Source organism: Dipodomys merriami, unplaced genomic scaffold, assembly GCF_024711535.1.
Source record: "Dipodomys merriami isolate MVZ:Mamm:240054 unplaced genomic scaffold, mDipMer1.0.p SCAF_55, whole genome shotgun sequence".
NCBI classification, from domain to species: Eukaryota; Metazoa; Chordata; class Mammalia; order Rodentia; family Heteromyidae; genus Dipodomys; species Dipodomys merriami.
Window position 1 is genome coordinate 9,233,595 of NW_027206124.1, and position 12,706 is coordinate 9,246,300.

General features: G+C 58.8%; 1 pseudogene; it reads right to left on the reverse strand.

Annotated features, from left to right (window-relative positions):
* Positions 1 to 323: 323 nt before the first annotated feature.
* On the reverse strand, positions 324 to 425 carry LOC138811948 (U6atac minor spliceosomal RNA; annotated as a pseudogene).
* Between the last annotated feature and the right edge of the window lie 12,281 nt (positions 426 to 12,706).

A 12,706-nucleotide genomic window follows, 5' to 3' on the forward strand; every position in this document is an offset into this window, starting at 1 on the left:
CTTAAAAATAAATCAGAACAAAATGATGTGTGTGGAGCATATGTCTTCCATCACTTGCTTTCTAACGCCCGAGAGACGAGAGTTTGGGCTGTGGCTGCCCTGGACTATAGCAGGGTGGTCCCAAGCCCTCACAGACCAAATAGACTCAGGCTTTTCTAGTCCAAAGACAGCTTTGATGCTAGAAACGAGTCAATAGTTTTCTTAAAAATCTACAAATTGTACTCAACAGGTAAGATGAATAAATTGAACACATTTACTTCCTCCAAGAAAAATGTCTGGCACTTGAGATTTCTAAGCTATAAGTAGATGACCATATTTTCAAAAAAAATAAAAAGAGGGCTTTAAAAAAAAAGCCCTCTTTTTATTTTATTTCATTTTCTCTCCTTACACTGGGCACAGCAAGGCATCTCTGCTTTCTAAAACAAAAACACATGCCACTGTAGTTTACCAAAGAAAAGCCAAAGACACAGAAATGTTGTGGAGATTTTTTTTTTTTTTTTGAAATTAAAAAAGGGACTCTTCGCTGTGTTTTCTGCACTTGGGAAGGGGAAATTATCTTCTCTGGATCTCGATAATTTCATTCTCAAACCTCTGAGAATTGCCAGTTCCAGGGTTTGTGAAGGAAGGTCTGGGATGGTAGCCCAGGCGGAGAGATTTCAATTAGAAGGAGCAAGGTGAACGGCTTTGTAGTCAGTCTCCAGACAGGGTGGGGTCATAACTGATTTATTTTATCTTATCCATCTATCCTCGCTCGGATTAGAACATTATCACCTGACGCTTCCTTTGAAACGTACAGACACCATATTCAGGCTGCTCCCTAATTTTTCAGTTTTGGCTTTTCATTGTTTCCAGAAATGCCATCTTTGAACGATGCCCACTTTCAAATGCTGATGAGGGCTCCCCAGCCCACCCCACCGCCATGAGCTGGGCTCTCCGACTAACCGGAGAAGCCCCCCTGGGCGACCGAGACTGAGCCCGGCCAGTGCCTGCTTCCCCAGAGAAGCCTCAGAAATCACCCCGGCCTGAGCCCTGCTTCTAGAAGGAGCCATGCCTCTGGCCAGGATGGCTGAAAGCAGAGCTGGCATGGCACTCCAACCAGGCTGCCAGGTAGCCGGCAGGCAGCAGGGGGTTAATGCCGGGAGCTGGGTGGGGTTGCAAACAAAAGCCCACAGGAAGGAATGGGATGGAGCACAGGCAGGGAGCGGCTGCAGGGCCCGGCCGACAGGCACAGACACAGGGGGCTCTGTCTGCCTGCCCGCTGCCCTGGCACAGTGACTAACCGCCCCACCATTGTGAGCCTGAAGCCAGCCCTTTGTATGGGCCCTGGCGTCTGGAGCAGTGAAGAGGCCTTTCCTGCAGTCCCCCCCCAAAAAAAACCCCTGCAGTCCAACACCCATTCTTCCTGCTTCCAGGGCTTCTGGGGACATGACCGGGCAGCAGAAGATGCCTTTGCTCGGAGCCAAAAGGGAGACACCAACGAAAGAAAAAAAGAAAAGAAAATTATATATAGCAGAAGGCCAGTCTCCCAACTCTGGGAGGAAAACAGACCACAGCAGGGACCCACTGAGCCTGGCTCTACTCAGCATGGCAGTACCCCCCACCCCACCCCACCATGCAGACACTGAGGCCTTGAACTCAGAGAACCTAACTGTACAAAAACCTGCTCCCGTGCAGCAGCGGCGCTCACTGGACACGATGTGGAAAATGAACTATGCAACTTGTGGGTGGGGACGGGAGGGAAAAACTGGGAGAGAGCAAGGGAAGGGGGGACATTGCCCCAAAAGAAATGTATTCATTACCCAGCTTACAAAACAGTGGCCCCTCTCTACATCGCCTTTATAGTAATTTAAGAATTACAAAAATGAAAGAAATAAAAATGTTGAAGCAATTAAAAAGAAACCTGCTCCAGGATTTTGAGGATTCTGTGTTTAAAAATTAATCTCATTAGTAATTTCCTAGTAACTGCACATTAAAATACTACTATTGGGAATATATACTTAGAGTCAATGGATTTCATTGTTAAAGCAACTCTAGCCTCTTTATTTTTCCTTTTTTAGAAACATGGCTAGCAGGGCACTATAGACTCATGCCTGTAATCCTAGCTAGCTACTTAGAAGGCTGAGATCTAAAGATTGAAGTTCGAAGCCAGCCTGGGCAGGAAAGTCCATGAGACTTTTGTCTCCAATTAATCATCAAGAAGCCAGAAATGGAGCTGTGGCTCAAGTGGTAGAGTGCCAGCCTTGAGTAAAAAAGCGAAATGACAGCATCCAGGCCTTGAGTTCAAGCCTCAAAACTCTCTCTCTCTCTCTCTCTCTCTCTCTCTCTCTCTCTCTCTCTCTCTCTCAAACACACACACGCAAACACACAGAGCATCTTACTTGAATGTGTATACACAGCCTAACTTAAGACACCTAGACATTTTTACCTCCAATTTGAAAATAATGATTGAAAACCACAGGCATCTCACTCCCCGGCCTCCCTATTTTTGCTTTCTAGACATATGGCTGCTGCACGTGACTGTGGTCCTGGCTGTGACAGGGGCTCCCCTGAGCAGCTCCAGCCGTGGACCAGGCAGCCGGGCAGGAAGGGGTTTGGAAGCTGGCTTTCGGAGGGAGGCAATGCACTTCTAGGACAATGGTAAGGACAGACCCTCTAGCTAGGAGGACCAGGCCTCAAGGCCACACTGTCCCTCACCTGGGCTGAGGGCTCAGGTATCCGGGAGCTTGCACACAGCACACACGTGTGCACACACACACAGACGCCAGGCCTGGCTCTCGGCCGCAGCCACCCCACCCCAGCCAGCCTGCAGAGCAGCCAGCGTCACCAAGCGTCCAGATGGCTCCCTTCTTTCTCCCCTCCCAAGCAGACCTCTGGCCCTTGACCCTGAGTCAGACAGGACCAGCTCAGGGCCAAGTCTGCCTTTCAGAGACCAGAGCACTTTCGCTTTTCCGGGTACCTTCCTCCATAAATATTAAAAATTGCATTTTATAATGGCACCGGATTAAAGACCAATAAACTCAGGCTGAATTTATTATTACATATTCATTACTGTTATAGTCATTTCTCTTCTGATTAGAAAAGAAGTAAAAAGGTAAAACCTCCCGTGGCCCCTTGGTGTGTGCCTGCCTCGTACGTGGACCCAGACGCTCCCCCTTGAACTCCTCCATCTCACCCAGCCCGGAGAACAGCTCCCACTGCCCAGACCTCCGTCCTTGCTCTAGAATTCATTCCCGAACTCCTGGGTGGATAGGACATCCAAGACAACCCAGAACATTCCAGATCAACACTGAGAAAGGCCCCAGATCCTGCCATGACTCAAACCCCACATGGCTGGCCCTTCAGCCACTCAGATTGTCCTCAGCACCAGGTCGAGGTCTCCAACCAGAGCCTGGCCACCGCCATCTCCACGAAGAGAGCCACCCCACCGGCAGGGCCTGGCGCTGCGCCGCCCCGCGGGACACCAGGTGCGCCGGGCCTGTGCGGGCTCGAGGGCCCTCTCCCCATGCTCTGGTGGGGTGGCTGAGAGGCCTGGCCCTCCCGTCTCTCCCAGAAAAAGCGTCTCCGCGCGCCACCCCTTCCCTGGGCCCAAAGTCTCTCAGGAAGAACTGGTTGGTACAGGAGACGGTTAAAAATCTGCAGTTTTTTGTGTCCGCCTCCAGAGGAAGCACTGCCCCCCTCCACTCTACCCCGCCCCCCAAGGCAAGAGGAGGGGGAAGCCCAGAGCAGCAGTTTGAGGCCTTGGGATGCCTTCCTCCTGGACAGGCCTGGCCGCGCCTGCCTGGCCTGGCCGCGCCTCCGCCATGCTCATGGCAGCCCCGCTACCAGGACTCCCTACGGTGTCTGCTGGTCCTCCGGGGTGCGGGAGGGTACGTACACACCCCCCGCAGAGCTCAGAGCGGGCCCCAGCTGCAGGGAGGCTGGCTCGGGGCCGGCCACGCTGCTGCCGCGGCCGCCTGGCTCTGCCCTGCTTTGTGCCTCCTCTTCCGCCAGCCGTCTCCCCGCTCCCGCACGCACGCACCCGAGCCCCGCTCCCGGCCCAGAGCCACGGCCTGCTGCCCACCAGACGCCTTCCCTGTGCCCACCGAGGGTGCCCTCACCTTCTGGGACCTGGGCTCCTGGCCTCGGGTCCTGCTCGTGCCCGGGGCGCCCCGCCACTTCCTCCGCGCCTCTGCTGCTCACCCCACCCTGCTGCCCGCGCTCAGCGGCGAGCCTGGCACTGGGCCAGGCTGCCTGGGAGCCCAGCCCGGGCAGGGCGAACTTTCCAACGAGGGTATGTGTGTGTGTGGGGGGGGATGATGTGCAGAAGCAAAGCTGGTGCCAGGAGAGAGAGTGGGCCCCAGGTGCCCAGTGGCTGCCCCCCTGCCCCCCGGCTGCTCTGCAGCTCTCCCCCCCCTCTCCCCCCCCCCCCCCCGGTCTCCTGAGTCCCATAAAGACACAGACAACACGAGCAGTTTAGTCAAAACAGTCATGTGCAGAAGCCGGCAAACAAACAAAAGCCCTTATTTATTTATTTAGTTCACACACTCAGATAAGGAGGCGTCTTTGTGCACATAATTTCACACACATCAGAAAGGAGGCGATGCTGGGAGCTCCACCGCCCGGGAGCCCTGGACAGCCCGCCGGCCTCATGAATAATTGCAACGTCTCTGCCTGGGTATTTCCATATTTAAATTGGGAAGCAGCGTATGATTAATTAAGAAGGAAAAAGGCAAAAAAAAAAAAAAGAAGAAGAAAAGCGGTGGGGGTGGTGAGCTGGACACGCTGGCCAGTGTGTGCCAAGGTGCCCACTGCCGCAGCTTAACCCACCCCATGCCAGGTCCCAGGCAGCTTGGACGGAGCGCCCGCTGGACCCACGCCGGCTGCCACCACCCGGGGCTCCCGGGGCTCCGGGGGCTCCCCGGCTCCAGTGCCAGCCCAGGAAGGGCCAAAGAGAGCAGCAACCCTGGCGGGGCCTGGCACTGTCTCCGCAGCCTGGAACACCAGAGCCTGGGCACTGCAGCCCGGGCACCACAGCCTGGAACAGCAGAGCCTGGAACAGCAGAGCCTGGGCACCGCAGCCCGGGCACCACAGCCTGGGCACCGCAGCCTGGAACAGCAGAGCCTGGAACAGCAGAGCCTGGAACAGCAGAGCCTGGGCACCGCAGCCCGGGCACCACAGCCTGGAACAGCAGAGCCTGGGCACCACAGCCTGGAACACCAGAGCCTGGGCACCAGAGCCTGGGCACCACAGCCAGGCACCGCAGCCTGGAACACCAGAGCCCGGGCACCGCAGCCTGGGCACCAGAGCCCAGGCACCGCAGCCTGGGCACCGCAGCCTGGAACACCAGAGCCCAGGCACTGCAGTCCGGGCACCGCAGCCTGGGCACCGCAGTCCGGGCACCGCAGCCTGGGCACCACAGCCTGGGCACCACAGCCTGGGCACCACAGCCTGGGCACCGCAGCCTGGGCACCACAGCCTGGGCACCGCAGCCTGGGCACCGCAGCCTGGACACCACAGCCTGGGCACCGCAGCCTGGGCACCAGAGCCCGGGCACCGCAGCCTGGAACACCAGAGCCCGGGCACCGCAGTCTGGGCACCGCAGTCTGGGCACCGCAGCCTGGAACACCAGAGCCTGGGCACCGCAGCCTGGGCACCAGAGCCCGGGCACCGCAGCCTGGGCACCGCAGCCCGGGCACCGCAGCCTGGGCACCAGAGCCCGGGCACCGCAGCCTGGGCACCAGAGCCCGGGCACCACAGCCTGGGCACCACAGCCCGGGCACCGCAGCCTGGAACATCAGAGCCCGGGCACCACAGCCTGGAACACCAGAGCCCGGGCACCGCAGCCTGGGCACCACAGCCTGGGCACCGCAGCCTGGGCACCACAGCCTGGGCACCACAGCCTGGGCACCACAGCCTGGAACACCAGAGCCTGGGCACCGCAGCCTGGGCAGCGCAGCCCGGGCACCGCAGCCCGGGCACCGCAGTCTGGGCACCGCAGTCTGGGCACCGCAGTCTGGGCACCACAGCCCGGGCACCGCAGCCTGGGCACCGCAGCCCGGGCACCGCAGCCTGGGCACCGCAGCCTGGGCACCGCAGCCCGGGCAGCGCAGCATGCTAGCGTCTCGTGTTCATCACAGCATCTCACCACTGCTCAGGCCTAAACACGCACTGCACCCCAGAGCTCCTCCGCCCCAGGCTGACCCCGGGCCCACCCGGTCCTGACCACAGGGCTGTCCTGCCAGTAAGCGGGAGGGAGGTCTGCTGTCCCGGAAAGAGTGGATGGCTCCAGGCTAAATGAAGGGGAGAAGACTATCTTGAGGTGGGTCTATGCTTGCCAAAACCTGGCAGCAGGATTCAAATTAAGAACAGCCTGGCTTCACATTCAAGGCTCATAATCCCCCTCTGTACTCGCCTTTGCCCAGGTGAGAGACAGGCAAAGATTCCAACTAAGTATTCTCTACCCTGGACCGCGGTGCCCCTCCCACACCATCCTATGGACCCAGTGAACGCCTCCTGACAAGGCCGTGGGCAGAGATGCCTGCGAGAGGGATGTGAGACCAGGCAAAGGAAGTCTCTCTAGGGGGCTGTGTACCTTTGGGGAAATGAATGCACCTCTCTGAGCCTGTTTCTCCAGGGATGCGATTCCAGGCGCGTGCTAGCCATTCTTCAAGGAGTGCAGAGACTCCAGTGCCCTGGATACTCGCAGTGACCCCGAGGTTCAGGGGATGTTTTCCCCAAGGGACAGGAGGATCCGTCTGTGCATCCCATGGAGGACGGGGAGGCCCTGGCTTGCCAAAGGGACTCTCCACATGTCTGTCTCTCTCCCTCCTCCTGACAAGAGGCTCAGGCAGTCCTCAAGCTGGTGTCCCTGCAGGCCTAGAAGTTTCTGTTGGAAGGAGACCAGGCCAGGCCTCAGTTTCCCCGACCTTTCTAGACAAATTCCAGACTCAATAAGGAGGAGGGAGACAGCGCCCAGATCCTCCGGTTCTGATTCATTGTGTTTGTTTGTTTGTTTGTTTATCCACTTATTTTCTGTGGGGTGGAATTCAGGGCCTAGGCACTGTCCCTGAGCTGTTTCTCTTGTGGCGGTTGCTCTACCACTTGATCCACACCTCCACTTCTGGCTTTTTGCTGGTTAATGGGAGATAAGCGTCTCACAGACTTTTCTGTCTAGGCTGGCTTTGAACCACAATCCTCAGATTTACGTGTGTGAGTCACGAGCACCTGGCTTCTGTTTGATCTTTTTGTCTGTTCTGTTGTTGTCTTTGCTTTGGTTTGTTGCTTTGTTTTTGGAGACAGGATCTCACTGTAGAACCCATGCAGTACTGAACTTGAACGTGTTCAACCCGAGCCCCACGGTGCTGGGACGGCCATTGTGTACCACCAAGCCTGGTGTCCGATGCCACCTTTCTTGGGTTTTTCCCAAGATGGAACCCAAGGTCATTACCTCGCAAGACAGAAGCAGAGACCCCGGGGGGAGGGGTTATAAGAAGCAGGAAGGGAGAGTGACCGTCACCCTTCAAAGCCACATCACCTCTCCTAGCCGTGACACTGTGACAGAGACAGCAGGGGACACTGCTGGCTTTGGAGGTAAAGGACGGGATGATAAGGTGGAACCAGTGCTTTGCTCTGTCCCTCCCTGCAGCATCCAGAAGCCAGCTCTGTAAAGACCTTTGCTTTCGGCCCGGTGAGGCCCACATCAGACGTCGGGCCTCCCAGGCTGTGAGAACATGTCTGCACCGCCTCAGGGCAGCCACAGGGCACTGGGACCCCCACATCCCAGTGCCATGTAAGTCTGCAAGGACCGATCGCAGGATGCAGCCTGCATCACGGCCACGCCATGTGGGGTCAGCTGGGCGCATCCCTGTACCCTGGGCCCTTCAGTCAGGTGGGCCTCCTCTCCCCGGTTCCTGGTGAAGCCACGCCTCCTCCTCCTCCTCCTCCTCCTCCTCCTCCTCCTCCTCCTCCTCCTCCCCTTCCTCTCCCTCCTCCCTCTGGCCAACAGTCTCAGGGCCCTGGGCAGCCTATTTTGCCACTTGTAGTCCCCTCAATCCCGTTCATACTTTGGCGAGACATAGTTTGGGTCACTGTCTGCTAAACTTTTTTTTTTTTTTCTTTTTGCCAGTCCCAAGGCTTGAACTCAGGGCCTGGGTGCTGCCCCTGAGCTTCTTTTGCTCAAGGCTAGCACTCTACCACTTGAGCCACAGCGCACTTCCAGCTTTGTCTGTGTATGTGGTACTAAGGAATCGAACCCAGGGCTTCATGCATGCGAGGCAAGCATTCTACCACTAAGCCACATTCCCACCCATTTTGTTTTGTGCTAATGTGTGCTAGTACTGAGGCTTGAACTCAGGGCCTCATACTTATTTGCTTTGCTTGCCTGGATGGTGCTCTATCACTTGAGCAACGTCTCCAGCCTTTCTATCCAGCACTGCGAGCAGCTGGCTCAGGTGAGACCCAGGCTTTCCACACAGCTGGACCTTGTTTTTCTGTTTCCTGAAGGCAGGGGTCACTCTGGGCAGTAGGTTTGTTTGATTTGCCATTCAATGAGTCCCTTTCTTCTATTTTACCTAAACTTGGGAGCCTGAGGAGACTAAGTCACCCCAGCCTAAGCATCTATCTGTTTTCTACTGTCCCCAGCACACACCGGCTTGCCAGGAGGTGAATGGGGTCACTAGACACAACCTGGCCATTTGAACTGAAGTTTAAATCACTCTAAAATGAGAGGTGTGTCCTTCCCTGGCTCCACAAACTGAGGCTGGCCTCCGTGACTGCTGCAGACAAGAAATACAACTCTGTTTTGAAAGTATACATGTCGATCCTTTGCAGGCTGTGTGTCCGTGTGTGTGTGTGTGTGTGTGTGTGTGTGTGTGTGTGTGTGTGTGTGTGTGTGTGTGTGTGTGTGTGTGTGTGTGTGTGTGTGTGTGTGTGTGTGTGTCCATTCCGGGGTTTGAATTTAGGGCCTCTCATTCTTGCTTGTTGGTGTTTGCACTCAAGGCTAGCACTCTACCACTGAGCAACAGCTCTATTTTCTGGCTTTTTGCTGGTTAATTAGAGTTAAGAGTCTCACAGACTTTTCTAGACAACTGGCTTCGAACTGAGAGCCTCAGATCTCAGCCTCCTGAGTAGCTAGGTGTGATCTACTGGTACCTGCCTTTTTGTTTGTTTGTTTTGTTTTTTTGTCATGTGTGATGTGTCTATTTGTCTATTCCCTGGTAAAACCTCAGACTCAAAGCTACCGCTGGTGGCTGACCTGTCCTCCATCTACTCCTCAAGTTAAGGTTCAAGGGTGCTGGGTGGTTTGGTCCTCCATCTTCTGGAACAGAGAGGTGGAGGAGCCGTGCATCCCTGCAGACAGTCAGTATGGCTACAGACCCCAGAGCGGGGCCACAGGCCAGAGCCGTGCAGAGACGCTGCCTCTGGCTGGGTAGCTGGTTGGAGAACCCCACTGGAATGATGCTACCCCATGCAGAGAGCCAGTGGCACCTCTGGGCTGGGACCTGCCTCCGGGCCCTAGGGGCTGGCTGACCGTTCCTCTTAGAATAAAAAGAAAACACAGTAAAGGGAAAGGCAAGAAATTGAGAGTGGACATGAGCTATGCGTGAGGGGGAGGGGTGACCAGCGGGCACGGGGCGTGCAGCACGTGTGTGGTCTGCCAGCACACACCCCAGCCAGAGCCTTAGGATGCCCATGTTGTGGTGAGGACTCAGACAGGCGAGGTAAGAACCGGAGGACCTAGTTGTGCCAGGCCAGGCCTGTGGGCAGAGCTGGCCCTTGGGGCAGGACAACAATACAGCCAGGTGTTACTGGCCTAGCACTGGGGATAGGAACAAAGTTCAAAGTTCAAGTCCAAGTTCACTCATTCCTCTCCCAAGCTCAAGTTCACGGTCCACGTCCTCTCTCCCCTTCTGTGTGGACTTGACCACCTGGGCCGCACTGCTTGCTTGCGCCTTTAGGGTCAGAGCATCTGCCTCCAGGGACGCATCAAGTCTCTCCTCTTGGGGAGAATTTTACTTCAATTCACCTCAATCAGATCAGGCCTTAAAGAAGCAAGCCGGCACGGGCACCTGCACAGCTCAGCTCCCCTGTGAAGTTCACAGGAAAGAAGCTACAAAACCCTCTTTCCTTCCACCCCCAGTCTTCTTTCTAAGGCCCTGGCTGGGCCCGGGTCACAGGGAAGCCCCCCTTAATCACCAGCCACTTCATGGGCGCATGGGCCCCACAGCCTCTTGGGGTTTGGGGGGCTCAATCTGAACACGTGTTTCCTTCACAGCTGGAATCTGGCTTTCCTCCTCCAGAGACCCCATCTGACAGCCTGCTGCAGAATGCAGGGGTCTGAGGGGCCGGCCTCTCCCGCCTGCCCCGGTGAGCGCAGGGGCCTCTCCCGCCTGCCCCGGTGAGCGCAGGGGCCTCTCCCGCCTGCCCAGCTGCTCCTGGAAGTCTCCAGCATCTCACCTCGCTGGGTCAGCGTTGGGAGGGAGGCCTGTCACACGTCCTGCCCCGAGGGTTCGAGGGTTCGGGCACAGAGGAAGCAAGCTCAGGGGAGTGTGGGGGCTTTGCTATGCTCCTCCATGGGGCATTTTCTACCCATGGGTGCCCCCTAGGGACTAGGCCAGTTGCAGAGCTGCAGGCTGCTAGTTTAAAGCCAAAGGAGGAAAGTGGGGGCGAAGAATCTGGTAGAAGGGTGGCCAGGGTGGCCAGGCCTGACCCATGGGCTGGACTAGGCCGAGGGCAGGGATCAAGGTCGGTCTTTCCCCAGGGACCAGGCCCACACGGCCCAGCGCCTGTCCCCTGAGGCCCTGTCCCGAGGCCCTGTCCACAGCTCCTCGGCATCCCCAGCACTGGCGATGCCCAGCAGAGTGCCAGGCTGCCCGGGCACGCCAAGGCGGCCACGGCTTCCTGCTTCGGCTGGGCAGCTCAGCAGCCAGGCCCCCAGGCCCCCCGGCCCCGGGCACGGGGCGGGCGGCTTGTCCGCCTTCCGGCAGGGGCTGAGCATGTGCAGCCCAGGGGGACCCTGCGCCCCGAGGAGCCCGGAGCAGAGAGAAGGCCCTGCGGCTCTTTCCCCTTTAAGAGCCCGGGCGGCGGCCGGGCCGAGGGGAGGGAAAGCGTCGGGACGTTCCTTCCCGACTCCCAGCCTTTGTTCCTGCCGGAGGCTGGAGCCCCAGGGCGGCCGGGCCCGAGCCCCCCGGCCCCCCGAGCGCCGCCCGCCCGCCCGGGGGCGCCCTGGGCCCCGGAGCCGCGCACGGCCGGCGGGCGCGGGGCGCGGGCGGAGGGCGCGGGGCGCGGGGCGCGGGCGGAGGGCGCGGGCGGAGGGCGCGGGGCGCGGGCGGAGGGCGCGGGGCGCGGGGCGCAGGACTTACCGGGTCGTCGGCGAGCTGAGGGTCAAGTTCACGGCCAGCCGCGGCCCGAGGTCCCGCCCGGCGGGCGCGGGGCGCCGTGGTCACCCGGGTCGCCCTGGCCTCGCCACCCCAACTTGGTGCACCGCCGCCGAGCGGCACGTTTCCGGGCTTGGCGGGCGTGGGGCTGGGCCTGGGCGACGCCCGGCTTGCCAACAAAGGAGAGGGGGAGGAAGAGAGCGGCTGGGGGACAGGGCAGGGCCGGGCGGCCCGCGGGCCCGGTAGGAGATCCCGCGCGCCAGCCTGGCGGTGCCTGCCAGGCCCGTCCCCTCCCCAGGGTGCCCGTCTGGAAGAGCCTGGGTGGGCATAGCAGGGCCCGGGCCCCCCAAACACGTCCCCCCAGGGCACAGCGGGGATGCCCACCCCCTCTTCACCCCAGAAGCCACACCTGGCTCAGCCTCGGATACCGCGGGCAGCTGGACCCGGTTTCCACTGGAGGTAGTGGACTGGCAGTGAATACCGGGCCCTGTTCTGGGCCCACCAGGTGAAGGGCTGGTGCTGCTGGTCCAGGCCTGAGCCACCATTTTCTGACCCCTTCTCTCTGCCTGGCACCCACGCCTCCCAGAGTAGGGTGCTGGAGACACATCAGGGGTCAGGGAGGCCATGGAGCAGCCTATAGGACGGACAAAGTCCCTACAAACCAGACGGGACCTGCAGGCTCTGGGTCAGGTGCTGAGGGGCAGTGTGGGTGGGGAGCTGGCCCCCGGCATGCCTGACCGGCCCTGCTCACCCACGCGTGCGTCCATCCTTACCCCCTGAATTTGTTCATGGGAAAAACACTCCACCTCAGCCTGCTATTTAGAATAGTCGCAGGCCAGAAGAACAGGACTTTTTGCCTGTTGGTTCCAAAACAACAGACACAGCCTTTTGGGGGGTGTGGAAGTGTCTCTTCGGCTCCTCTCTGAAAGTGGGGGCTTTCCCTTTAGGCCACCTCCCAACCTGCCACCTTCCCGGGATCGGGCGGGTTCCCACACCTGCTTCCTGGGGAGGCAGTCAACCCTAGGAAGTGTGATCAAGCTGCACACCCTCCCAGAAACTCCCAGGACACAGCAGTGGCAGAGGTGGCCAGATCCTGCCAGGGCTAATTGGGACAGCATGTGGCACCCCCACCTTGATAGCCACAGATGCCCCGCATCCCTAACAACTTGTTCCTCACCCAGGGAGCGCCCGCCCCTGGCGGAGGCAGGACATTGGCTGGGAGAGGGGGCGCCCTCTTCCTCCCGTGTCTTCACTGATGTCTCTGCTCCTTCTCCCCAGGCCAGTGGATGCGTGGTCAGCGGCTCAGTCCAGGGCAGAGAGATCGAAATTTTATCAAGGCAGGGTACCCGGG